The 27,928-nt window shown below is 43.5% G+C and overlaps 1 protein-coding gene and 1 pseudogene across 1 annotated transcript in view; both read left to right on the top strand.

Moving 5' to 3' along the window:
* The window catches only part of Erc2 (ELKS/RAB6-interacting/CAST family member 2), a 913,086-nt gene that overhangs the window by 90,124 nt on the left and 795,034 nt on the right, over positions 1–27,928 (top strand). The window lies entirely within an intron of this gene.
* On the top strand, positions 5,914–26,240 carry LOC118591135 (annotated as a pseudogene).

The following is a 27,928-nucleotide window of genomic DNA, read 5'->3' on the forward strand; positions in this document are numbered from 1 at the left end:
TGTGTATGAGTGGTGTGTGTGTGTATGTGTGAGTATATGTGTGTGTGTGTGTGCACCACTTGTGTTCCTGGTGCCTGAGAAAGCCAGAACAAGGCATCAGATCCCCTGGAACTTGAGTTACAGCTGGCTGTGAGCTGCCTTGTGCATGCTGGGACTCAAATCTGGGTCCTCTGAAGAGCAGCTAGTGCTCTTAACCAGCCCCTGCTGCTTTTTTTTTTTTTTTTTTTTGGTTTTTCGAGACAGGGTTTCTCTGTGTAGCTTTGCACCTTTCCTGGAACTCCCTTTGTAGACCAGGCTAGCTTTGAACTCCCAGAGATCCACCTGCCTCTGCCTCCCGAGTGCTGTGATTAAAGGTGTGCGCCACCACCGCCTGGCTCCCTGCTGCTTCTTAAGTAGGCTTTTATAATATGTTAATGCACATATTATGTATATCCTATATTCAAATTTAAGAAGTGATACATTCCAATACTGAGGAAATTAAATAAATTTATGGACATGGACATTTTGTATTTCATGGGATTTCCATGTGTTATTTGAAATATTTCTTTGTTAGTTGATAAAAATTGACTATGTATTCAAGCTGCAAGTTACTGAACTTAGTTCTTAAAAAGACCTTCAAATATTAATTTGATTTCTAGATATTTTCACTAATTTTAGCCTGACTTTCATGTAATTTTATGGGATCACTGACTAAAATGTAATAGTTAAGTATTAGGCTATAAAATGCTGTTAAAATGCTGGCTTGATATGAAAATAGACTATTATATGAAATTACTGCTTATTTTAAATAATTTGGGAGACAATTGCTAATGCCAGGTTAATTTAAAAACTACAATTAATTGAGACACCAAGAAAGATTTATGTCCTATATTTATCAAAGTACAATGCGTGGCTCTAACTAGAACTGACAATATTGATAATGAACTGAGCAGACATTAGGATTTAATTTTCAGTTCGTGAGTAATGGTGAATAATTGCTGTTCTTCATCTTAAGCTGTCATGCTTGAGCTGGTAATGTGTGTGGTCAGTCAAGTAAGGATTGTATGTAGAATTGTGGACATAGTCTGACAGATAATGTTGGTCTCTAGCTGCTGTTCTGCCATGGGATATTTCCCCAGATTTCCTAGCTTCAGTTTCCTGGTCTGTTGTGAATATTAAATGAGGAAAGATGGGAAGAACTTGGTAGTTGTGTCTGGAATTAGTATGAGGTTATTAGTGTTCAGTGGTGCATTGTTATGATATTATTAGTTAGGCTTAGCAGGATGATTTCATATCACCAGTGTTAATTAATGTAATTGAGATGTACTAACTTTAGTGGGGGTGTGAACATATTATGGGCTCTTCCCATAATTTTGGAGTCATGGTGTAGCCTGTAATTTACATAGTTCTTAGAATTAAAGCGTGGAACACATCTTACCACAGAACTCTTCAGCTCATTTTCTGGGGGAGGCAACTCCCTTACCCACTCAAGGCATTGTATTCCTTTGTCTCTCATTTGGGGCATCTTGTTGAAGCCCCTTTGGACATAAAAATTCTCCTGGCAGAGGCTCATGGATTGTGTAAGAGACCCAAGAACTTGGATTTTCTTAGCTTTGGTTTCCTCTTCTACACCATGGCTTCCCTAATAGTACTTGCATCATTAGGTTGTTGTGAGAATTAATAGAAAAATACATGTGAAGGGCTTGACAGTTGTGTCTGGAATTGGTGTAAACTTATTTCTGGGGCATAGAGAGAGGTTCTTCCTGCCTCAGCTTTCTTAAGACATGGCACACACAGAAAAATTCACTTTTTGTATGTTAGTCTGGGGTGAACTGCTGAGTGTCCCTTGGCTGGACATGCCTGGCTGGAATGTGGTATTGGGATCAATGACTTCTTTATACACTGGTGACCCATTTGTTGTTCCCCCATGGCTTATCAGGTGGTCAGCTTCTGGTTTGAGTAGCAGTGGAATGAGAAGTGATCCAAGAATAGCAGATATGTCTGCGCGGGAAGAAGGAATTTATTGATGCAGGCAACTGAACCCCAGCCTTTGGGAGGTAGCACAACAGGTGAGACCGTGCTATCTTCCTGAGCGTGGGCTCCTTCATCTGGCCATTGGAACTTTTAGACTTTTGTACATGGCCCTGCTACATGTGTGTCTATTCATGTATATATGTGTATTACATGTAGTGTGGAAATAAATGACAGCTTACCAAATGAGAACAGAGGTTATATTTATTCAGAACTCCCTTTAACAAGAGAGTCAGCCATTGTCCTGTGACTGACAGAGACTGCCAGGGGCTGGTGTAGAGTGAGAAAGCTTCCTAGGGACTCCATGGGGGAAGCTGCAGCGCTAACTGAAGATGAAACCCATCTTGTAATTGGTTTGGGGCGGATATTTGGCTTTATTTGGTTGGTCCTGAGTTGGAAGTACAGATTAAAAAAAAAAAATAGGGAAAAGTTGGCAGTTACTAACCAAATCCTGACTCTTGCAGCTGGTTGCACAGGGGTCTTAGGCCAGGGTTCTGTCTGACACCACCCCTTTGTGTATTTGCGCGTGCGTTCCTCTCTTTTATCCTTCAGGAAAGGCTAGATATCCATGCCTTTACCTCCCAGACCTTAGATCCCGTTGTCTCCAGAGTCAACTGTATCGTAAGGTCTTCTTGACCTTTTTATTATTGTGTTACCATGGGGTCATTTAATGGGAGAGTAGCCATGCATAAGCATTTGAGACCCTGGGTGGAGCATGATGACTGAAATCATGATCTTAGTGTCAAAAATGGGAATAATTAATAGTCCTTGTAAGCAACTTCAGAACCAGAAACAGCAATTGCTTAGCCAAGGCCAAAAGAACAAATTCACAGGTCATGAGGATGAACTAGAGAGCCAAGAGTTTCTGTAAGACCGTGTTTAAGTTTATTCTTTCCTGCAGGCAGGGAATGATAAAACTGCCACTGTGACCAGCCAAGAGGAAGCTGAAAGCAGTGCACTTGTCCACCTGTGCTGAGGGCTTGAGACTGACCTGGCGCCATTCGAAGGTGGAGGGAGTCGTTAGTAACTTCTGCCAGAGTCGGCAGTAGGTTTCTTAAGGACAGTTCTGTTGGCAAGAGTATTGTCCCTGGCTGTTACCCAGCTAATCAAGGATGCTTTCATTTTGGAGCTCACATTCAGCCACAACACTTCATAGAACAAGTCTCTCTCTGTCTTGGAATATCTTTCCTAAAATGCATGGAATATTAGTCTGAGGTCAGCAGGATCAAGCTTCTTGGCCACAAAAGCCTGGTCACCCACACTCCTAAGAGACTCCTTACTATACGCCTCTAAGTAAGCCCATTGAATTAATTATTTTACCAAGCTAGACTTGGGTGGAATCATTGCTTTGGTTTTCATTGATGCCCTCTCTGAGGTGAGTAGATGTTTGTTCAAATTGTTCCAGTAAAAGTTCATGCAGTATTCCTGCTGGCTATGTAGCCCAGTTTCCTCAAACTCACAGAAATTCTGCTTCAAACTCCCAAGTGCTGGGATTACAGGTATGTGTTGGTACACCCAGTTTAGAGGCTGTTCAAGTTATGGAAAGAGGGCTATATCTGCTATCAGAGTCTCTGGGAATACTTCACTATGTGTGTCTATAGTAGTAGAATGAATGTAGTATTTGAGATGAAATCCTTGAACCTAGGGGCCTTTCCAGTAACCATTCTTATGAGGATAGCTGGTGTGTAAACTGTATGGCCAAAAGGGATTGTGGGAATGTCTTTGGATGTAAAAAGTTGTTTTACATGGCTCATTGGGTAAAAGTGCCTGCCACCAAGCCTGATGACCTATGTTCACTTCCTGAGATCCACATGGAGGGAGAAAACTGGCTCTTACAAGGTGTCCTCTGACCACTACCTTCATGCCATGGCATATGCATGTGTGCTCTCATGCTTGAAGGAGCATGTATGTGTGTGTGCACACACACACACACAACACACACACACACACACACACACACAATGTAGTAACATTTTTAAGATGCATGAAAGAGTTGTTTTCTAGTCTATGATAGAAATATCTTAACATTTCACTCTTTTCCATTTACATGATTAATAATGGTCTAATCTACATTTATTGGAGATGTTTGAGTATGGGTTTTAGAATGCTTTATTTTACTTTTAGGATTTTCTCTTTTTAACCCTCATATTTATTATGGAAAGGCAGATCTTATAGGTACTTTTGTGGAACAGAACTGTTGAAGATTTACATTCCATCTAACATGTTTAAGTTGGTGAAGTATGGTAATGCAGGTCATATGTACTCAAAATAACTCTAAATTCTTCTAGAAATAGAAGTCTTGTCTGGATTTAAGGAATCCTTAATTATAGCTTTGTGCTAAACTAAAGTCTAAGATTTAAATTCTATAGTTTTCAGAATATCTGGCTCATGGATGGTGTCCTGGTTAGTTAGGTTTTTTTGTTTGTTGTTAACTTGACACAAGCTAGGGTTATTTGAAAAAGATCAATTGAGAAAATGCCCCTACCAGATTGGCCTGTGGGAAAGCCTGTAGGACGTTTTCCTGATTAATAATTGATGTGGGAGACCCAGCTCACAGTGTGTGCTGCCACCCCTGGGCAGGTGGTCCTGCATGGTCTAAGACAGCAGGCTGAGCAAGCCACAGAGAGCAGGCCAGGAAGCAGGGCTTCTCTGTGGCCTCTGCATCCTTCTCCATGTTGGTGCCTTCAGTTCCTGCGCTGACCTCTCTTAGTGATGGACGTCAGAGCTGGAAGGGTGAAAGAAACCACTTTCCTCCACTTGCTTTTGGTCACAGCAATAGAAACCCTAAGACTGATGGGATGGAGCTTTGGATCGCAGCTGGCATTTTCAAGGTGTAGAAATGCTGATGGGAAATCGGAGGGGTTTGTTCAAAGAAAAGAGAATGGACAGAAGTCCACAAGGGAGAGACTGGAGGATCAGGGGGCCAGAGGGAGGGATACAGGGAGCAACAGCAGGAAAATGGAGAAGAGGATTTCCTGGAGAAATCAGCTTATGTTCGGATCCTCACATTGTTCATTCGATTGGGCCAAGTCATTTTTTAGGAAAGTGCTTTTAAGTCAGAATTTGTTTGGAGGTTTCTCCATGTGAATAAAATTGGGTCTGAGAAATTGTATTCCTCTCCTTGGCCCCACCAATGTGTGCTGCAAATAAACGGTTTTCTTGAAAGCAGCTATTTCCTAGAGTTCTATTGAAGATGGCTTTGGTGGACTTCAGTGGGCTAGGCACATGAATCAAGGCTATAATGGAAGGATGCAGCAGAAGAAGTATTTCCCTTTTTCCTTTCTTCTAGAGGAAGAGAAGAGTTAGACTTAAGTTACCTGTGTATAATGGCAGCATTTGGTTGAAAGTGACATTTATGTGTTCTGTGTCCTGTGTCTAAACCTCCAAACCTTTGGCTGGCCTCTACAAGCGCCAGTCTGACACATGGCCCTCCTACAGGAAACCCAGAAGAATTGCCCTCTCTGAACTGAAGCCAGGATCTCAGGGTAAACGTAGAAGATGGAAGGAAGAGAACATTATTCTTTTTTTATGGTCCACATAAAGTTTTCCCATGTGAGCACTAATTTGGTAAGAACCACAAAACTCCCAGACTGTGCTTCTGGATTAAATAACTTTGAACCAACACAGGGTCCATGCCCTGTGGTTCTCTTTATGGGAAGCAACACTTTGAGACAGCACAACTCGGGACAAAATTGAACAGAAGCATGCAAAGGAATGGGCTAGTTTCTCCAAACAAATGGGGACCAATAACAAAGCCCAGTCCTAGGAAATGAAGAATACACAGCCAGAAACCCAATATAAGAGTAGAATTCACCTACACACTATTTTACCATATCACTGCAGATTTGACACTCTGTGAACTGCAAGGCACAAGGGACCACATGCAGTTTAAGACTTGAGTCCATGGCAACAGACAGTGCAGACCATATCTCTGGGGACCAAGAAATTTCCGGGTCAGCTGAAAGGAAAACAAGCAGATGGTGTTTATCCAGGATGTGCTGCAGCAAGAACTCCTACCATCCTCTCCAGAGTTTGGCAGAGACTCAAGAGCAGGCAGAGCAGGGGGAAAGCTGTATGTGTAAGAAGGTTTCAGGTCCATGGTTTGATTGGTGGTCAGTGTCATGAAGAAGGTGGTGAGCTCACTAGAAATGAGGCATCTTATATGGCTGGTCTGGGGGAGAATAGAATATTTATTGGGAAGCAGAGGCAATAATAAGGAAGTGGGCAGACACTGACCACATCCTGACTCCCCTGAGCAGTTACGGCAGAGGTTCTGGCCTGGCTTCCCAGGCTGGATGCTGTGGAGATAGTGGCCCGGAAATGTTGGTTTTAGTCCCTCAATAAATATCACTGAAAGCCTACTTCATTGGGGGTTTTCACGGACTATGGATTAACCCGCTAACAAATGCTATGTTTTGATTTTAGATTTTATCCACTAAAAATGTAAATGTTTATTCACTGTCAACGACTAGATCATTAATATTTTCAGCTGTACAGATCAAATAGGCTGTTTTGCAACTGCATAAAAATAGACATAGGTATATGCAAATAGATAGGAGTATCTGTGTTCCAATAAAACTTTATTATTAACCCTGGAATTTGAGTTAAAACATTTTCATGTCATGAAATATTCTTTTTTTCCTTAACCATTAAAAATATTGAAATCGATGTAACTTCATCTTTGTCAGCTCACAACATGGCACCCTGCAGACTACTGGTATTTGGCTGCAGAGGGCCCTGGGTGTTCGACAGTACTGTGTGGCCTCTGTCCTGTGCCAGTGGGCCAAGGTGGCCATGAGTCACTTTGAGCCCAGTGAGTACCTCCTTGCGATCTTAGAGAAGAACATTAACATTGTCCACAAAGGGTTGAACCAGCCTCTGACTCTCATGAAGATCATGTATGGACACCTGGATGACCCAGGAGATTGCACAAGGAAAGACACCTTCATCTATGGCCCGACCAGGTGGCCATGCAGGATACAACAGTCCAGATTGCTATGCTACAGTTCATTAGCAGTGGGCTGCCCAAGGTAGCCATGCCATCAGACATCCACAGTGATTATCTGATTGAGGCCCAGCTTGGGGGTGAGAAAGACCTGCACCACACCAAGGACATAAACCAAGAAGTGTGTCATTTCCTGGCAATTGCAGGTACCAAGTATGGCGTGGGCTCGTGGAAGCCTGGATCTAGAATAATTCACCAGATCACTCTAGAAAACTATGTATACCCTGGAGTTCTTCTGATTGGCACTGACTCCCAAACCCCCAGTGGTGGTGGCCTGGGAGGCATTATTGGAGTAGGGGGATACTGATACTGTGAATGTCATGGCTTCTCTGTGAGTTCAAGGCCACTTTAGAAACCGCTAAGCATGGTGACCCACGCCTTTAATCCCAGAAACCCAACCTTTAATCCCAGGGAGTGGGGTCAGAAAGAGAAAGGTATATAAGGCGTGAGGATCAGGAACTAAGTGAGAAAAGCATGTAGTTAGTTAAGCATTTGGTTGGTTAAGTGTTCAGGCTTTGGAGCAACACAGTTCAGCTGAGATTCATGTGGAGGAGGACTCAGTAGCTTCCAGCCTGAGGAAACAGGATCACCTGAGGAACTAGCAAGGTGAGATAGCCGTGGCTTGTTCTGTTTCTCTGATCTTCCAGCATTTACCCCAATAACTGACCTCAGGTTTGTTCTTACTAATAAGACCATTTAAGATTCCTGCTACAATGGCTGGGATCCCCTGGGAGCTGAAGTGTCCCAAGTGATTGGTGCGAAGCTGATGGACTCCATTTCTGGTTAGACCTCACCCCACAGATGTGGTCCTGAAAGTGGCAGACATCCTCATGGCGAAAGGTGGCACAGGTGCAATTGTGGAATACCACGGCCTGGTGTTGACTTCATCTCCTGTGCTGGCATATCAACAATCTGCAATCAGGGTGCAGAAATTGGGGCCACCACATCAGTGTTCCCATACAACCTCAGGAAGTAGAAGCACCCGAGCAAGATAGACTAAACAGACAGACATTGCCAATCTAGCTGAAAAATCCAAAGACACCTAGTGTCTGACCCTGGCTGCCAGTACGAACAAGTGATTGAAATTAACCGCAGTGAGCTGAAGCCGTATGTCGATGGGCCCTTTACCGCTGACTTGGCTTACCCAGTGGCAGAAGTGGGCATTGTGGCGGAGAAAGGAGGATGGCCTCTGTGACATCGGAGTGGGTTTGATTGGCAGCTGCACCAATTTAGGCTCTGGGGACTTAAGGTGGCCAGCAGCTGTGGCCAGCAGGCACCGGTCCAAAGACTCATGTGGAAGTTCCAGTTCACCATCACACCAGGCTTTGAGCAGATCCACACCACCATTGAAAAGATGGCCAGTCACAGATTCTGGGGGATGGGGGTGGTATTGTTTTGGCCAAGGCCTGTGGCCCTTACATCTGCCAGTGGGACAAAAAAGACATTAATAAGGGGAGAAGAATACAGTCGTCACCTCCTACAGTAGGAACTTCACAGGCTGCAGTGACGTGAATTCCGAGACCCATGCCTTTGTCACATCCCCAGAGATTGTCACAGTCCTGGCCATTGTGGGAACTCTTAAGTCCAAACTAGAAACCAACTTCTTGACAGTCAAGGATGGTGAGAAGTTTAAGCTGGAGGCTCCAGATGCAGATGAGCTTCCTAGATGGGACTTTGATCCAGGGCAGGACATCTACCAGCAAAGTCCCCCCCCCCCCCCCCCCCCGCCCAAGGACAACAGTAGGCAGTGGGTGAGCATGAGGAGGAAGAAATAGGCCCTAAGAGGCACTTTATGAGTGCAGGAGTCCCAGTGGTCTCCCTCCAGAGTCCCTGGCTGCATCATTAGCCTCATCAGAGCCATTAAAGCACAGCCCCGAAAGAGCCTGGACTGCAGAGGCTGACCAGTGAGGGAGCTGCAGCCAGTGCCCACCTCCTGTACTAGTTTTGGCTACAAAGGCAACAGCATAAAGCTCGTTATGAAAATTTGGGGAACACTGGAAAGGCTTGGAGAGAAGTGCAGATGCATGTCTTGCCATGCATGCGTGGCTCATCTCCCTTAGCACTTGGGTACCTGCATTCCCTGACTTTCTTCCACCAGGATTTTATGTACACGTTGCCTATATTTTTTAAAACACTTTTACAGAGTTATAATTTACATGTAATACAACTCAGCTATTCAAATTGGTGCAGCTTAATGGATTTTGCCATACACCATTCATTTTTATAAATTTGTTATTTAAGATTCTTAACTGTGCTATTTAACAGTGTTATTCATATAATTATAATGATATAATTGTACAAGATTTGCCACCAGTTTTCTAGTTTTTGATCACTCCATGGAAAATTTATAGCCTTGTAGTAATAAGTCCCTGTTCTTTTCTCCCACTTCAGGCCCTGTGGGTTTGAACGTTCCAGGTATCTTATATGAGTAGAATCGTACAGTACTTTTTCTGCTTTCTGCAGTCTATTTGCTTAGCCTGAGATGTGCACACTGTTTTCTAGTCACTGTCTTCGTTTACTTTCTGAGGCTGTTTCTGCATAGACAGAGGCCAGGAAGTAGAGGTGGGCCAACTTTTATCAGGCATGCTAAAGCACTTAGATTTTTTTGTGTGGGCAGCAAAAATAGTAAACTTTCTTCTCTCCTTCCCTCTATTCTCCTCTCTCTCCCTCCCCTTCTCTCCCTCCTTTTCTCTGTCCTCCCCTCCCCCTCCTTCTCTCTGTCCTCCCCTCCCCCTCCTCTCTGTCCTCCCCTCTCCCTCCCCTTCTCTCCCTTCCTGCCTGTCTTTACCCCTCTCCCCCTTTCTCCTCCTTCTCTCTGTCCTCCCCTCCCTCCCTCCCTCTCTCTCTGTCCTCCTCTCTCTCCCTCCCCTTCTCTCCCTTCCTCCCTCTGTCTCCCCCCTCTCCCCTCTCTCCTCCTTCCTTCTCTCTGTCATCACCCCTCTCCCTCCCTCCTTACCTCTGTCCCCCTCTCTCCCTCTCTCCTTTTCTGTATCATCCCCTCCCTCCCTCCCCTTCTCTCCCTCCTCCCTTGTTTCCACTTCTCACACCCTTGCTTCTTCCACTTTCTTCCCTCCTCCAGTTTTATCTGTTCTTTCCCCATTTCCTTCTCCTCTTTCCTCTCCAGGAGGAGCTATAGCACTCAGTGTGGATGTTGACTCGTGGGAACTTTCCAAGTCCCTTGCTGGTGGGAAGATACCTTCTTCTCCATACAGGTGGATGTGTGATATCCATGGAGTCTTGGAGAGAGCATCTGGTTGCTGAGTCTGAGTCATGACTTGCAGCCCATCATGGGAGTAATTCTTAGGACAACAAGAAAAGAATGCTCTTATTGCAGGCCTAATTGTCCCCTGGTTGTGCTTTGGCTTCCATGGCCCTCATATGTTATTTATGAAGTATCTTTTCATGGAAAGCTCACCAAATTCACCCTAAGAACATGACCTCCATTTTGATAGAGATGGGCACCTTATCTACTACATAGGCTGACTTGGCTCCTGCTGTCTGCTCTCAGTGATGGCTCTCTTCTTTTTGTTTTAAGCATAAAACATTTAAAAGTACAATTATTGTGTGTGTGTATGTGTGTGAATATATTGGGAGCTGGTTATCTATTTCCCCCATGGGAGTCTCAGAATGAAACTCAGGTCATCAGCCTTGATGGCAAATGCCTTTGCCTACTCAGCTATTTTGCAAGAGCTACTTTTATTTTTTTAAAGTTCCTTTTATTTACATTTACAGTTATGTGTATGTACCACCATGCACATGTATAGGTTAGAGAACAACTTGTGGGAATTTTGGCAGCCTGACATCTGGCCAGCTCCACCTTGTACTTCTTAATGTCCTTCTCTGTATCCCATGGTCTGATGTCCTCAACCGCCAATCAGACTTACTATGTTTGTTTTTAATTTTTTAGTTATTGTCATTTTCTTAGCTCCCTTAGCTGAGTTCTTGAAGTCAAGTGTTGAGCTTTGACCTCTCCATTTGGATTCCGCTGGTCTCTGTTGGCGACCTTCCCTTTTGAAGCCGCCTCCCATTTTTCTTACTGGTTCAGGTAGCATGCCCGTATTCAGATTCGTGTCCTAGATGTTGATGATTCTAAGCTGCTGTTTTGCATGTGAGTGATTTTTGTCTTGTTGGAACTTTTTCAAGCAGGCTTCATCTTTCCTTTCACGTTTCAGGTCAGAGCTGCTATCTTTGTCTGTGTAGACTTTCCCACCCCACCCATAAGCCTTCAGATCATCCGGTGGACCTTATTTATCTTTCTTTCCTAGTCTGTCCTGGGACAGCAGCTGCCTCCACAGTCTTTCAAAGCCCACAGTTTTCCTACAGAAGCCCCGCATGCTCCATAGCACGGTTGAAGGGACTTTTCCTGGCCAGCCCCTTGTTCTCTGTCCTACTCTAGTTCCCTCATGACTCAGCTGTCCACAGCCCACCCTCCCCCTCAGCTCAGGAGGATCTTTCCTATTCTTGTGTTGCCATTTGCCCACTTCCCTCTTTCTTGCCCACCTCGTTCTTCAGCGCTCAGCTCTTACCTTGCCTCTTCAGGGACCTGCTTTCTCTTCCTCCTTCCTCCTTGGTTCTTTCAAACTGCTTTTTTTTCAGCCTTGGAGAACAGTTTCTCATTTTATCATTGCGACTCTGTCTTCCTTTCCCATTAAACGATATGCTCCTTGAGAGATGAACCAACCCTACTCTTTATTTATAAGACCCCCACATCTGTTACAGAGCTTAGAGATGGCAGGGGCTATTAAAAAGACTTTTGTCGCCATGAGGGTAGGGTTCAAATCTAGATTTACTACTTACCAGCTGTTTGGGTTTGAAGAGGTCATTTTTTTTCTGCACTTCTTGGTTCCTGATCTGTTTGGTGGAAGTAAGAATATGTGCCTTGCCTACTGGTAACAGGTATTTAGAACACTGAACAGTTAACAGAGTTTCTTCTGCAGAGCAGTGGTGTACAGTGGTTATGATCAGATGGGTCCGGTGTCTGGTTATTTTCCCTGAAATCCTAGTTTCCTAAGTCTTTTTCTTAATTTTTCTTTTCTCCCCTGGTCTCTTTTTCTGAACTGTGTATTCTTGGCATAGTAGGAAGGTTTGATGTAGGAGGGTGACAAGAAGTAGAAAAAGGAGAAATGAACTTGAGAAACTGCCTTCATTGGGCAGCAGAGCTCTAATTTTAACTCGGCAGTTGTTCTGTGATAGACTCCCCAGTCTGGCTCCATACTCCAGTCATGGTGATGATAGGCTGGAGTTTTTAGCAAATAAACCAGATTTTTTTGCACATGTGCACACTTTGGCAAATTCATGCACCTCTGTTGAAGTCAATGTCTACCATGTAAGTTATCCACTTGTCAGAGCGTCACTTTGGACCATCCATTGTCTCCAGTCACTTACTGTCTAGCTCTTCTGCTAAGCTCTCCCTTCAGAACCAAATGTTCTTCAGATCACCTTACGGGAAACAGATGAGCATTAACAACAAGAGTGCCCATGAGCAGTCCTACAGAATGTTGTTTCATTTTACTTTCATAATAAACACAGGGAGCAAGCACCATCCTTCCATAGTAGTCAAGGAGAGCAAGGCTTGGAGAGGGTGGAACCTTGCCCACATCCATTTACTGAGTCAGAAAGTTGACAGGTGAAACAGAGTCTGACCTGAAGCCTCATAGTCTCGGCTGCTAGGATAAAGTTTGTCTTTGGATGTAGTTGTCCCTTGAAAACCAAGCCACACATGACCAACTTGGTAACAGTTATGTGATAGTTGTGGTATGTAACTACACTGAACATGCAAGCTAGATTAAAATAATGCTTTTGTTCTATTCAGTCCCTCATGCCAAGAAAGTAACATTGTAGGCAACTGCAGTATAATTGTGTGACAGTGCCTCTCTTACCTCATGGTAATAATTATTTAGAAGTTTAAAGAATCTACACAAAGTACAACACCAAGCCAGAGCCCAGTTACTCCATTGTGTTTAGTATTAGAGCATGTTGGAGGATAGAGAAGGATGAGAAACAGTAGTGGGTGGATCACTTTAGAGATATGGTTTCCTTCAATCAAGAACCCATGCCACAGTCAGGCTTGTTCTCAGATACTAGAGAGGGACTTGAGGATCAATGGGGCTCAAGTTCACTCCATTGTCACTAAATGCTTGGCACCAAACCTCACACCCAGGATGCCAACTCAGGGGGAGAACAGTATCTATTCTGATGTCGTGATCGACTGCCCCCTTTCTGTGTAGTCTACAGCAGAAAGCGCCTTTATCCATTTATTTGAGGAAATTGGGGCAGAAGTGCTCGTGGAGAGGAAGCTTGTAAATGGTGTAGTTCTGTCTGTCAGGTTGATATCTCTATAGAGAATCAGCTATACATGCAAAGGGTCATAAGTGGATGTAGCTCTGGGAAGTGATTTCCTTGATGCTTTCAGTATTTATTTAGATTTTTAAAATATTACCTTGTGTTATGATGTGCTGATTGTTCATTCCACAGAATAGAATGTCTCATCAGAGTTTAACGTGATGATAATGAAATTAGACCTTCACAAGTGACTGTGGTCTTTACATGGCTTGAAATAGTTTTCCTGCCGGTGTAAAGCAATGGCTGACTGCTCAGTGTATACACAGATCCACCTGTGAGACCTGCATTTGCAGGCCAGAGGCTGCAATGGCTCCATCAGTATTTTCAGTGGACACACATGAGTAGCAAGGGATCCAGAACACCATTTCAGATGTTAATACTGGAGACTGTGGAGTGAAGTTTTGGGATGTCTAGAAAGCAGATTCTAGCTCCTAACAGACCCCCAAAGGGTTGCTGCTACTTTAGATGCACATAAAGCTATATAGGCTGACCAGGAGAGCATTTCTAGATCTTTAAAGCCCTCTGATTTTCATAAAAAAACATGGATATTAACTTTTAAAGTGCCAAGTTATGGAAGGTAGAGTTGAGAGGTTGCAACAGAGAATGCAAGGCCTGTAAAAGATACATTTATTCTTCGATTATTTATCGAAGAGTTTGTTGACCTTTTCTTTAAATATCAGTATGGGTTTGAGCTCTATTGTCTATTATCTGTGTTATTGAGCAAGTTATTTTTCATTTCTGAGGTTCAGTTTTCTCATTCTTAAAGTAAAGGTAATGATATTTGCCTAGCATAGAGAAATTAAGTCAAGCCAGGCATGGTGGTACAGACCTATAATTCTAGTTATTTGGGAGGCTGAGGCAGGAGAATCACAAGGCCCATTTAGGCTACAAAGTGAGTTTAGAATAGTTTAGAAAAGCCTCAGTGAGACCTTATCTCAAAGTGTAAAAAGTGAGGAAAGGGCTGGGATAAAGTACTTGCAATGTGTGAACCTTACACTTGATTCCTAGCATTACAAAAGCAAACAAACCTAAACCAGATCGATGACATAAAATGTTGAGTGTCATGCTAGGAACATTGGAAGAGCTCACTGAAGTCATCCTGATGCCCACCATTTAAAGAATAATGTGGCACCAAGGAGGAAGCGGAGCTTGGTTTTCTCTCTGTAAAATAACCGAGGTCTAGTCTCAGGGTTCAGGTGTGAGTCAGTGGATGAAGGATATAGGCAGATGCTAATCACATACATATCAGTTCAAACTCAGGAGGACTCAGTCTAGCCAGATCAGCTCACTGTGAAAGCAGGCTAGTGCTCAGATGGACTTTACTGTAGGCCATTTATGTCATGCCCGGGTCCATACCTGTATTGCTGTTTTAGATGTGTTCTTGTTAGCCTTGAAAATGATATTGGAGAAATTAGATCTCGTGTTTCCAAAACAACATTGAGTGAATTCTCAATGTGACTGATAATGATTTGGGGCTTCCCTCCTGCTTTGATTCTCTAAAGCCCTCATTAGAAGTAATTCAGGGCAGCTATTGTATTTCACAACCAGTTTTGATTTGATGAGTTGAGGGGCATGAACCAGCAGGAACTAATGGCCTCGGTTGGACTGTGCAGCTGTCTGATTCAGTGGGCTTCTGTGGATAGCCTTCCTAATTGGGAACAATCAAGGTACTCCTGAGGAGTTTCTGAGACCATGTGGTCCTGTCCAGTCTGATTAATCCACTCCTGGTGGTAAGTTCTGTCTGGTGCAGACAGAACAATTCAGTCTTCTCACAAGTAGGGGTGGGGCCCAAAGGCTTTTAAGTTATTTTGGGATTCAGTGAATTTGTTTTTGTTTGTCTGTGAGGGAAAGAGGAGCCAGACTGTATGTACCCTGAGATTGAGTGATGGAGGAGTTGAAATACACAACTTGACATTTTCCTACTTGGCACAGAATTCATTGGAATGCTAGACCATTTGACACATTATTTAGAGAATAGATTTAAAATTTTGTACATAGAAAATGAAATGATAGGTCCATTCCCTTCCTAGAATTATAACATGTCCTCATCTTATTATACTTACAACTCCTACTTTTGCTAATAAATGGTCAAAGTTTTCTTTGTTCAACAGATGCATCGGACTGTTTTTAGAACAGTGTTCTATTTCCTCACAATGCTGTGTGATTTTAAAAGAATCAGTTTTGTTTGCCATCCATTTGCGTGTCCTTGTCTTTTGTACATTTCAGGATGAACAGTTAGTGTAAGAAAATAAACACCCTCCAGCCCTTGGCATTTGATGTTGTATCTCTGTTTTTCAATTGTTCCGTTTTTGCTTATTGTTTCTTTTACACGATTCTTCTATGAAATCAGAGATCTGTTTCATAATGCCGAGATTCAAGCACCAAGAACCGCTGGAGAGGGCTGTGGTGAGCAGCTTTTACTTTGGAGAGAGGATATGAAACTGTTGAACAAATAGCTCTTTTTGTTGAAGGGATGGTTAGGGTGTTACTCTGTAGCTCAGCCTGAACTTGAACTTGCAGAACTCCTACCTCAGCCTTTCAAGTTCTGGAGTTACAGGTGGGACCCACTAGGCCCAGCTTGGATAAATCATTCCTATAGAAGGAAATCCTACTATGTATTTGACATGATTTTTAATACACTGAGTACCTCTCAGATGTTCCCACTTGGTGCTTGTTGAGAAAATAACAAGGCTGCCATGAGAGCCCTGCTCTTGGAGGGCGAGGACTGATTCAGAGGACATGCGTGGAGAATTTTCAGTGCTGTGCGACACTGCAGCTTAACACTGTTGACATTTTGTTTTGTGGGGATATGCTCTGAGCATTGAGAGAAGTACAGTCACATCCTTGGTCTGTCCTCATTAAATGATAGTTGCATACCATCTCCAGCTGTGACAAACACAAATGTCTTTAGATTTTGTCACATGAACTCCAAGTGGGCAGAACTGTCCCCGATTGAGAACTGCTGATGTACTCTATATATGAGGAGAATGTGGCAGGGATCACTGGTGCCCAGGGAAGGAGCCATGACTTTGCAGATGTTTACCAATCTCATTGTCTATGGGGAAAAGACATGTGTGTGCACTGTTTATACACATATTGGCAGATACTAGCTTGTGAAAAGGCTATAGATTTGTTTGAAAGTGTTCTTGAATTAAAAGACGTTTTGTGGGGTTGCAGAGATGCTCAGTGGTTAAGAACATTTGCTGCTCTTGCAGAGGACCCAGTTTGGTTCTGAGCAACCACCCGGCAGCTCACAATTATCTGTAGTTCCAGGTTCAGGCGTTCTGATTCCTCTTCTGGCCTCTGCAGGCTTGTGCATGATTGTGGCACATCAAGCAAGCAAGCAAACGCGCGCGCGCACACGGACACACACAAACTCATGAGCACGCCTCAAATATTAAAGTAGCTTTTGGCTAGTTGGTATTTTCTCACTTAGAAGATTCTAAAAATGTGAAGGGTGATGATGTCATAAGTGCCTGGTTAGTTTTTAAGTACTGGGGCTACTGCCATTTATTTCTTAACCAACTTTGGGAACTATTTAGCTTCATTATGTCTTGGTTTCATCATCTTCAAAATAGAAATGGATTTTTTTCATTTAAGTTAGTATTATTGTAAGAATTAAATGTGAAATTGCATTATTGCCATTATAGTGAGTAATATATAGTAAATGGCAGCCTTTATTATTTCTATTGGAGGTATACAATTTTTGTCCTTAAAATCCAGAACAATTAATTTCAATAAATTTTAAGTGCTAGAATACTATATTGGAGGGGGATGGAGAGACTCTCTGGGAAAGATTAAGGAAAGGATGAGTTAAGATAATGTAGGGTCATAAGGTAGACCAAGAGGAATGCATGGATTGTAGATCTGTATTTGATTAGGCTATAGGGCCATAGCCAGCAAAGAAATGGGTCTAGTGGATTCTATCTCTTGGAAATTAAATGAACATGATAATAGTGGACCTACCTATTCCCCCCAATGACCCCTCTTTTCCAGATTTGTGGCTTTTTTGGGTGAGAGCAGAATCTGTGACTTGCTTGTAACCTGAAGAATACAACAAAAATAATGGTATGTATGTTGATTACATAGGATCGGAATGCCCAGTTTTCAAGGAGACTGTTTCTTGCTTTGAAGACGAAAACTGCTGTGTTTTCAGATGCCCAAGGAGATGGCTGCCTGATCAAGAACTTAAAAGCACCAGCCATGAGCAGGCAAGAAACTGAGGCTGTCAGTCAGCAGAGTTAGTGGACTAAGTGCCACCAATGACTGTCTGAGCTAGGAAATGAAGCCTCCCCCAGTCTGGTGAGGCCAGTTCAGTCAGCTTGGACTCTTAAGCATATAAACAATGAGATATTAAATATGTATTTAAAATTGTTACATTTTATTTATTTATTTTATGTGTCTGGGTATTTTGCCTTGATGTATGTCTGTGTACCACACGTGTGCCCAAGAAGGCTAGAATAGGGCATTAGATTTCCCCAGAAATGGAGTTACAGTTGGTTGTGAGCTACCATATGGGTGCTGGAAATTGAACTCGAGTCTTTTGGAAGAGTAGCCAAGTGCTGTTAATCACTGAGCCATCTCAGTGTCTATACATTGTTTTAGGTTGCTAAATTTGTGGCAACACCCTTATATAGCAATAAATAATACATGGTCATGGAACACAGATATCTTGGGACTTTCAGTAGACAAAAATACTTATAATTCAACAGGTCTATCTGAACACGGCCTTTTCCCCTCCATCTTGTGCTGTGTCCAGTTCTTTGGGAACATTTCTAACATACCAATCACAACCAACCCTATCTTTGAGACTATCTTGATTTCTTTTTTCCTCTTCATAACTCTTCTCCAAATTGGTTTTCAATTCCAACTGAACTCTCTTGACTTGGTTCTGCCCTTTTTATTCTTCCCATACCTGCTTTAGTGTAGGCTTTAATATTTCTAGCCTGGACAATTTCAGTGGTCTCTATACCTATCCCTCTCCTCTAGTCAGACCCTCCCTACTCTGTTATCCACATTGTACCACTATTATATTATTATTATTATTATTATTATTATTATTAGTAGTAGTAGTAGTAGTAGTAGTTTTGAGACAGAGTTTCTCTTTGTAGCTCTGGCTGTCCTGTTACTCCCTTTGTAGACCAGGCTGGCTTTGAACTCACAGAGATCCACTTGCCTCTGCCTTCCAAGTTTGGGGACTAATGCACCACTACCACCTGGCCACATTTTTATTTTTAAATGTGAACTGGACTTGGAATTCCCCTCATAATTAACCTTGAATGGCTTCCCTTTAGGAAAAAAAATACAAAGATTTCATTCTGGCATGCCCTGTCTCCACATCTTCCTCTTCAGCAATCATAGGTCCCCTCAAGAAGCTTTCCTCAGCCTGGCTCCCAGCTGAGCACTCAGAGTTCCTGAGACATATTCCATTATGAGTAGTGTTGATTGGCTTAGTGCTTACCTGTAATCTTCCAGTGGCGTGTGACCTTCTTCAGATGGATATCATGTCTGGTTCCCCACAGTATCTGTGGCTTCTATTGACAGCTACAGTAAGGTTTGGTAAACATTTGTTGCATGCATGCATGCATGAATGCATGTGTAAATGAATGGATACACATGCCAGAGCTGCATCCATCTGAGCACTTGTTCTTCAGGCAACCTGCTATCTCCTCTAACACACCTCCCCAGAATAGCTCTCCTGCCTTTCTGGGTGTGAGCTTCCTTCCTGTTCACATCTGCCACTTCAAGTGTGAGTCTGTAGAATCTGGAGGAGATCATGTGTTGATTGGCCTTCTTTTCTCGGATGTTTCCTTCCAATGGTTCCCTTCCTGCATCACTGTCACGGGTGAACTTTTCAGGACGGTAGTCTATAAGTGTAATTTTCTTAGAGCTTTTCCTCTAGCTGATGTTTAAAATATTTTTTTTTTTTTTTTTTTTTTAGATTTACTCTGTGAATGCCTGATGCCCATTCCCTTAGAGGTCAGAATAGTGCACTGGATCCCCTGGAACTAAAGTTAGGGGATGGTTATGAATCTTTATGTGGCTCCTGGGAGCAGAACCTGAATCCTCTGCAAGATCATTAAGTGCCCTTAGCTGCTGAGCCATCTCTCCAGCATGCTGTGCTGAACTTGCTGTAAGCAAAGAGAAACGGCAGTATGCATTGTTTTGTATCCTCTGGAGTTCTGGTTTTTGTTTTTGTTTTGTTTTTTCCCCTTCTCCTGTGTTCTGGTAATTGTTTTGACAAGGGCAGTTATTTGGTCTGTCAAAATAACTCCTGATTTTATCTTACACCAGGAAATATTTTTTTCTTATTGTTTTGAATGAATGCTTGAAAGGACTTCCTCCATGTGTTGAATAGGCCATGTTGGTGTGCTGATGCTACTATGACAAAATACTGTGTGCGGACTTAGTGGCTAGAGCACAGACATAGTTTATCATAGCTCTGGGGTCTGGAGAGACTGGAGAGACTGCTGCTGGCAGATTCAGTGTCTCATGAGGACCTTCTCTCCTCATTAGTGTTTTGTCAGCTCGACACAAACTAGGATCATCTGGACAGAGGGAACTTCAAGTGAAGAAATGCCTCTATCAGATTGGTCTCTAACTGCACTATGGGCAGTGCCATTCCTGAGCAGGTGGTCCTATGTTGTATAAGCAAGGGAGCTGAGTGAGTCAGAAGGCGGCGGCCAGTAAGATGCCTTCCTCCATGTCCCTGTCTCACTTCTTGATTCCAGGTTCCTGTCTTGAGTTCCTGCCTTGGCTTCCTTTAGTCACAGACTGTGGTCAGGATGTGGAAGCCAAAGAAACCGTTCCCTCCACGAGTTGGTTTGGGTCAGAGTGTTTGTCACAGCAATAGAGAGTAAATCCGGATGTCTTCCTGCGTTGCAGAGGACTACTTACTGTGTACAGAGTTAAATGGAAGGGGAGAAGGAGCACACGTTGGCTCTTCAGTTAACATCTGGTTGTTCTCCAGCCAGTGTCTCTTCTGCAAGCACATTAATCTTGTCATGGCAGCACCACTGTTGTCCATCCAACCCTAATTAACTCCAAGGACACTACCTCCATATGCCATCACACTGGGAGTTAGAGCTTCAGCATAGGACTCATGAGGGGATCCCAGAATTCAGTTCCTGACACAGGGATGGCAATGGCCATAGTAGGTGCTTGGTTGGAAGAAAAAGCATCCATGCAATTACACAGAGAGCCGGGACCATGAGCGGAGATTTTGTGCTAATCATTGCCTTCACAGAGCAATGGTGGATTAAGAGCGCAGAGTGTTTTGATAAAGTGTCGTTCACTTTCTCTCTCTTTTTTTCTCCTTCTTTCTCTCCTTCCCAGGGCAGGTTTGGAGTTAAGTCATCCTGGAATACAGCTCTGATTGTGCCCCTTCCTTTGGGCTTGAAATTTGTAAGCTTTTGTAGGCTTACCTGAAAAACCAATTCTGCCCATCTGTCTCACAGGGTTGCTGAGAAAGTCAATGAGACAAAACAGGAAAGCTTTGCAGTAGAGCTGCATGCTCACACCCACCATGACCACCAGCTCTTCTTCTAAAATCATGAGACTCACTGTATGTTTGCAGCTGTGGGCTCTTCCCATTGGCTCCTTCTTTCACTGTGCAGCCTGTTTCTGGCCCTCCTGTTTTACTTGATTCCTGTATTTTCTGGCTTTTCAAGAATTAGCACCACCCCAGAACATTCTGGAAAAGGAGCTCAACCATGATGTGGCTGTGTCTCGCATCAAGCAGCTCTCAGTTACTGGGGCTGTTGGACATGAAACATGTTTGTTCTGGTGCTGATAAAGTGTAGCTGGGAGTTGCAGCCAAGCTTTAAAAAGGCCCAGTTTTTTTAGTTCGTATCTGGTAATTATAGGGCCGATATATCTTGCTCTAGCAGCCTGGGTAATTGCACAAGGGGGGTAGGATAGGGTAGGGCAGGTGGGTGTGTGCTCAAATGATCTTCTCACTCAGATGCTGCCTCTCCTGTCTCTGAACCTTAGGTGTTGGTGAATGAGCCAGAGGGTAATTTCCTCCACCCCAGGCCCTAATTTCATTGTCACCATTTTGGTGAGTATGTCCCAGGCCTACTCTATTTATGCCAGCTACAACTCCAGAACAAACTGTTCTGTAAATATTGCTTTAAAAACTAACGCAGCACTGCCACTTTATTCAAAAATAAACTTTAAAAGCTTTGCCTTGGAGAGCTGTTTTCTTCAGTTAATTTTTGTTTTAAAAGTTGAACCCCAGAGTTTCTGAGAGTTTAAATCGAGTAATCTCTCATGTTAGTCATTCTTTCCTCCATCTTCTCCTCCTCCGTCCTGTTATTTGGGTGGTAGCTTCAACAGTGCTAGGAGCCAAGACTCAGGAAGGTCTTCAAGCAGGAGGACCTGGAGTTAGGCAAGCTTGGGCTACAGTGAAGCCTGCCTCCAAGAGAAATGATAAGCAAGAAAAAGCACCCCACTCATTTCGTTTCCTCATGGATGTTTTGAGCTCTGTAGGGTGTAGTTGTTTTCTTACTCTCTCTTTCAATCTTTGTTCTCTGCTCTTTTGGGGTGCCTGCCACCCAGCTCCTAAATAAATCACACATAAATAAGAATAAGCCTCCATAAGTGCCTGGCCAGCTTTTCTTTCTTTTCTTTCCTTCTTTTTTTGGTTTTTCGAGACAGGGTTTGTCTGTGTAGCTTTGTGCCTTTTCCTGGAACTCACTTGGTAGCCCAGGCTGGCCTCGAACTCACAGAGATCCACCTGCCTCTGCCTCCCGAGTGCTGGGATTAAAGGCGTGCGCCACCACCACCTGGCCCAGCTTTTCTTTTTTCTATTTTATTTTTATTTTAAATATATATATATATATATATATATATATATTTAATTTTACATACCAACCACAATTCCCCCTTCTTCCCTTCCTCCTGCTTCTCCCCACATCCCCCATCCATTCCTCAGAGAGGGTAAGGCCTCCCATTGGGAGTCAACAAAGTCTTAGCCAGCTTTTCTTAGCTTAAATTATTCCATCTACCTCTTGCCTCTGGGCTTTTACCTTTTTCTATTTCTATATGTCTTCTTTCTTTCTTATTCCGTTGCTGGTTATGTAGCTGGGTGGCTGGCCCCTGATAGCTTCCTCTCCTTTTCTTGCTCCTTGATCTCTCCTCCCAGATTTCCCATTCTATTTATCCTCTCTGCCACCAGCCCCACCTGTCCTTTCTCCTGCTTCACTATTGGCCGTTCAGCTCTTTATTAGACCATCAGGTGTTTTAGACAGGCACAGTAACACAGCTTCACAGAGTTAAGCAAATGTAACACAAAGGAATGGAACACATCTTTGCATCATTAAAATAAATGTTCCACAGCATAAACAAATGTAACACATCTTAAAATAATATTCCACAACAGTAGGTAGCCTTCCATTAAATCTTTGCTCAAAAAAATGGACTACCATTTTTGGGTTGCCATAGGGCATATGTATGGGGCACGCCCTAGCTCAGCCTCCTGAGCCCATACCCACTGTTTCTCTTTGACCCCGTGGTGGAAATAGTTGAAGTTGTGCAATCCAAACACTAGAGGACTGCAGTCCTAGAACCCCTGTGCCTGGCTGGCTAGGCTCTCTGTTTCCTTGAGGGGCATTTATTTCCATGCATAACTAACTCTAGCCTGAGGGAAGGTACCCGAGCTCTTCTGAGACCCCACCTCCCCCCCCCCCAACACACACCCAAGGTGGGTATGCTCACCACGACACCATCAGCACTTGGTTCATTCTCAGTGGTGGCTTCTGTGAGGAACAAATAGAACCAAGGCACCCCCTTCCCCCACCTCCACATCCAGAAACAGCCATGATATGTGGAGCAGTCTGTGGGATTAAGTCAGGTTGAGAATGCTGTACTCCTTGTCTCCTTGTCTCTGTAGTCTTACTTTTTTATATAAATATCTTATTTCTGAACTTGACGTTTTTGCCCCACCCCTGAGCCCACCAATATTGTTTCTTCTTCACCACACTTGTATACTTTTATTTTCATTAAACAATCATTCTCCTGCCTCAGTTGTTCCCAGGGACAAACAGAATGACCATAGCACCTGTGTTTGATTTTCATAGACCCTGGAACATCTTTTAGCAACATTTGGCAAAATGGTGGTCCTCCCAGGGCTGTCTGCAAACCTGTGTCCACTGTAGCTTTATTTACAATGGCCAAGCTATAAAATCAACTTAAGTGTCCGTCATCAGAGGGTCAGGTAAAGTAATATATTATTTGGCATTTTAAGAGGATGTCTTTTAGGACATGAATATATATATATATATATAAAATTATCCAGGAATAGGAAGACAAGCATTGGATGGTATTAATTATACACAGAATAAAAATAAAATAAAATAAATTGAACTTTTAAGAATAGAATGAGGGATAAGAAGCTGGAGATGGGCCGGGTGGTGGTGGCGCATGCTTTTAATCCCAGCACTCAGAAGGCAGAGCCAGGCGGATCTCTGTGAGTTCGAGGCCAGCCTGGGCTACCAAGTGAGTTCGAGGAAAGGCACAAAGCTACACAGAGAAACCCTGTCTCAAAACAAAACAAAACAAAACAACGAAGAAGATGGAGATGGGAGAAGAGGGAAAAGAGAATAGGAAACTATCAGAAGGTACAGTGTTTCAGTAAGGTGAAGAATTTTATTTATTTGTTTGTTTTTTGTTTTTCTTCTCTGTTTGTGGCAGGTATATGGACATGTGTATACACATGCATGTGTTGGCCGGAAGTCAACCTTGGGTGTTACATTTTTTGGGGGTTGTCTACCTTGTTTTGTTGAGACAGAGTTGGTCAGTGAGGCTGGCGTTGGTTGGACAACTAGCCACAGCTATCTGTGTCTGTGCCCTGCCTGGAGTTTACATTTGTTCTGGGGATCAAACTCGGGTGCTTATCCTTACATGGCAAGCCCGATACACACTGAGCCATCTCTTCAGCCCAAAGAGTAAGTATTGAGGTTTATTTCATAGCAGGGAGACTTACGGTTAATAAATACATATCACATATTTTACGAGTCAATTTTACTATATCGCTACAAGAAAGTCAAGTTGGTGAAGTGATAGATATGTTCATTGGCTTGTTTAGTCACATACACATCTATAAAAACAGAGCATTGCACGCCTTAATGATTCACACTTATTTTTGATAGTAAGAGCCAGAGGAATGGGAAGTTTGCTGTGAGACCTTGTGTGCTGGAAATGTCAGAGAAGCTGCACCCATGAGGTCTCATAAACACGGCTCCCTAATTAAGATCTGGACCAGGATGGTACCAATAGATATGCTTGATGTGGAGGGAGATCTCCGGGGCCTCAGCCTTAGACAGAGAACTACAGGCAGCCAAGGAGTGCTGCAAGTAGAAATGGTCTTCCCTAGGGACAAGCCCTCAAACTGGCTGTCCAGCACCCACGTGGTCAGCCCTGAGATCATCTGAAATCATGTACATACAAGTAACTTCATGTGGACTGAGCAGGTTGTACTTATATGGTTAGGAAAAAATTACACACACACACACGCCATGAATTTGAGAGCGAGCCTGGTGGATGGGGTGGAGTGTATGTGCATGGCAAAGGTTGAAGGGAGAAAAAGGAAGGGCTAAAATGATATATTTATATCTTAATTTCAAAAACTAACACATGCATGTGCCCTTGCAGATACATGTAAACTAGTTATTGAACAGAACAAAGTCTGGCTCTCCAGCTAGACTGTACAGCTGGCACGTCTCTTCTTTTTGTACTCTGTCTCCAGGGGCTGCCGTCAGGGAGATAGATGTCTAATAAAAGCTGTTGCAAATCATGGAATGCAGGCCAGCCTATATTCAGACACCATTGTTTTCAAGGAAAGGAAACTGGCTTCTGAGGGTGTGACCTTAGAATGAGCACACAGATTAGCATCTTGTACGTCTGCTTTTACCAGCACAGCCAACCAGAACACCTGATGGATGAGCACAGATGCAGTGGGATGGGACACAGCCCGCACCCAGTCCCTGTTGAATGAGTGACCTCTGATCACAAAGGAACCCATGATGTTCTACCAGTGGGAATACCCCAATTCTAGTTTCTTATTTGCTGGGAATTAATGTGTGAAAGTGTGTGGCTTGAGAGCCAAAACACAGCTGGGGAGCTCAGTGGAGGGATAAGTTAGATTGTTCCCACAGTAGCTGTATTTACAAACATATTTGTGAACATTGGTGTCAGGCTTCACCTTTTATTAAAGGATGGTGTGTTTCATTTGTTACTCATTGAGGTTTAAATGCTGGGTGTAGTGGAGAGCTTCCTCTGACTTTCCTGAGAGATGGTGTGGTGATTTGTTGGAGACAGGATTCTAGATTACTTCGTTACAGTAACCGCAGAGCTTCGTGTTCAATGCGCACATGAAGGCATGTTGCTATCAGACTCCTTCACACTCCTGGGCAATGGAGGCCCGGTTGTACTCCAGAGCCAAAAGGCTCAAGCAGCCAGCTTAGCCTGGGCATTGGACATTCTCGGAGGCCTGGTGTACTTGAGAGCAGCCAGCTTAGCCTGGGCATTCGACATTCATGGAGGCCTGGTGTACTCGAGAGCAGCCAGCTTAGCCTGGGCATTGGACATTCATGGAGGCCTGGTGTACTCGAGAGCAGCCAGCTTAGCCTGGGCATTTGACATTCATGGAGGCCTGGTGTACTCGAGAGCAGCCAGCTTAGCCTTGGCATTTGACATTCATGGAGGCCTGGTGTACTTGAGAGCAGCCAGCTTAGCCTTGGCATTTGACATTCATGGAGGCCTGGTGTACTCGAGAGCAGCCAGCTTAGCCTGGGCATTGGACATTCTCGGAGGCCTCAGGCCCTTCATGTTTGTTTTCTTTGCTTTTCTTTCTTCTGCTTTATCCAGGAGATATGAGCAATGAAATCCTGTTTATCTTGCAAATGTAAAAGGATATTTTGTTTCATGTGGTATTTGAAATACCCATCTGTGTCTCTCTGTCTGTTTATTCTGATAAGTCCCAGGAACACAGGCCTTGGTGGGTGAGGAGCCAGAGACCATGCCTTGTGTTCTCAGGGGACAAAGAACAGTAAATTTCAGAAGAAGGGTTATTGAAATAAGCAAATCTTTCTTTGTTGCTGTTGTTGAATTCTCTGGTCTGGAGTTATATCATGGCTTCTGTATGCAAACAACTGAATTTGCAAAGCTAATGAGCATGCAAGGTTTGGTGATGGAGAGAAATTTATGATAAAAATACCTTAGTTTTACAATCAGGAACAAAAAAGTAGGCAACTTTCTATTATAGTCTAAAGTGTCCAGCTGAAGTGATCACTGTGTGTGCTTTCTGGAAGCCAGACACTTTCAGTCCTCTATGACTTTGTAGCCTTATTTTGAGGGGGGGATAAAATTATCTAAAATTAAAATACTGTAATTTGATAACTGTTCAGAACTTATTATATTGTAGGCATCTAAACACCATGATTAACAGGAACAAAGTCCCTTCCCTTACCGAGTTTTTAGTTTAGTGGGAAATTGTTCTATGCAGAGAGCGAGAGCACGTCAGAGCAGGGGCCTGACTAGATTAGTCTGTTTTCTGTTACTATAATAAAATTCCTGAGAGTAGGCAGCATATATAATAACGAGATTTACTTGCCTTTCTGTTCTTATGGCTAGAAAGTCCAAATATGATGCTGTTGACTTAGTAAGGACTCCTCTGGCTACAGTTAGCAATATGGTAGAGAGCAACCATTGTGTTGGGATCTCACAGGAAAAGGAACAAGTAGTCCCATGGTCTGACAGACAGCAGTAGAGATTAGACGACCAGGCCTACTTCTGTTGGAGTATACTACTGTGCAGTTCACTGGGGTCCCATGGAAAACCACATTTATCCCATCTGAGACCATGGATTCCAGTTACCTAATCACTTTTCCCTGGGCCCCACAATGGACCCAAGCTTCTAGCAGTGAACATTTGGGGTACACTCAAACCATACCTAAAAAGCAGCAGTTACTGAGGCACAGTTCTGAATGAGCCTGGCTAAGAGAGAAAGCGTGCTCAGCCTGAAAGCTTGGCAGGCTCTGGCAAGGTGTCACATGTAATGAAGTTCAAAGACAAGGTGTGTGATCAGCCCTGGCTTGAGTGGGGACAGATGGCTGATCAGGCGGGATGAGGGACTTGAACTTCCTCTGTGTAAATGTCCCTTCCATGGAAAAAACGTATTCTTCATCAGTGAGCTAAGAAGATAGCCTATGTGAGATATCATTTCCTCTACCCACAGCCGATCAGTTCTCCTTCTTGACAGCTTCTAGGCCCATGTACTCAAGTTTATCTCCCACTGTGTGGAAGAAGAGCAAGACTGGAGTGCAGTGAGTACCCTGAGTTGGGGGAGGGACAGACTCTTTCATCCCCATGCCCTTCCTGGTTCTTGATGAGTCTGGTGGTGTAGGTGAGTACTTCAGATGGGAACACTCAAGGATTTACAGCGGGTCCATGGAAGCCTGCTGCTACAGGATAAAATTTTAAATGGAAATTTTAAGTGTTTAGCACAGTAGCTGGCATATGGCAAGCTCCTAATGAATGGTAATTTCCTATTTTTTTCCCAACAGCTATATC

This window comes from Onychomys torridus, chromosome 9, assembly GCF_903995425.1.
Source record: "Onychomys torridus chromosome 9, mOncTor1.1, whole genome shotgun sequence".
Taxonomy (NCBI): Eukaryota; Metazoa; Chordata; class Mammalia; order Rodentia; family Cricetidae; genus Onychomys; species Onychomys torridus.